At 59.7% G+C, this 702-nt stretch overlaps 1 protein-coding gene and 1 long non-coding RNA gene across 2 annotated transcripts in view; one reads left to right on the plus strand and one right to left on the minus strand.

Moving 5' to 3' along the window:
• The window catches only part of PPP1R14A (protein phosphatase 1, regulatory (inhibitor) subunit 14A), a 12,894-nt gene that overhangs the window by 2,290 nt on the left and 9,902 nt on the right, over positions 1-702 (minus strand). The window lies entirely within an intron of this gene.
• Positions 164-702, plus strand: part of LOC104995308 — a 1,569-nt gene continuing 1,030 nt past the window's right edge. Inside the window, exon 1 of the long non-coding RNA XR_826053.1 lies at positions 164-347. This is a non-coding gene — a long non-coding RNA (uncharacterized LOC104995308). The remainder of the gene's footprint in view (positions 348-702) is intronic.

Genomic DNA, 702 nt, shown 5'->3' on the forward strand with positions numbered 1-702 from the left:
AGGCTAGAGCCTGCTAGGGATGGCCCCTAGCCCCAGGGGATGAGGCTGGGGGGTTGGGGTCACCCCCTGGGGCCCTAGCCCAACCCTCAAGTCCCCAGGGTGGGTGGGTGGGTGGGATAAGTCACGAGCCCAATTTCAAGCGGCCAAGAGGGGGACCCTTGGGTGGCCTCTCGGGGCAAAGGGCCAAATGCAGACTGGCTCGGTACCCCTGTTGCGGACAGATTCCAGCTGTCTGAGCAAAGAGATCCCAGAGGCTACAGTCTCTCCTCCTCCAGCAAAATCCGGCTGACTCCACTGTGGGCTTCAGGCCTGGGCAGTCGGGGGATGGTGTGTGGCGTGGAGTGTCTGTAAGTGTGTAAACCGCCTATGTGAGTCTCTGTGTTTGAGACCAGGGCCAACGGGAGGGTGCAGGGATGTGTCACGTGTGTGTGTGATGTTCTCTGTGGCTCGTCAGGGGTCTGTGGTCCTAAGGGTGGGTGGTGGGTGACTCCGGCTTAGCTGTGTTTGTCTCACTACAGCATAGGTCGATCAGTAAGTGCCCACAGCTTGTGTCCCTGAGAGTCGGGCTAGCTGATGCCACCTACCACTAGCCACTGTCCATCAGTGTGAGCCACACGTGTCTGAGGACAGAGGGGCCTCGGGTCACTGCAAGGGCGTCTCCCACCTTCGAGCTGTGCTGAGGATAATATCTTATCCTCTGTG

The sequence above is a fragment of the Bison bison genome, unplaced genomic scaffold (genome assembly GCF_000754665.1).
Source record: "Bison bison bison isolate TAMUID 2011002044 unplaced genomic scaffold, Bison_UMD1.0 scf7180017864280, whole genome shotgun sequence".
Lineage (NCBI taxonomy): Eukaryota > Metazoa > Chordata > Mammalia > Artiodactyla > Bovidae > Bison > Bison bison.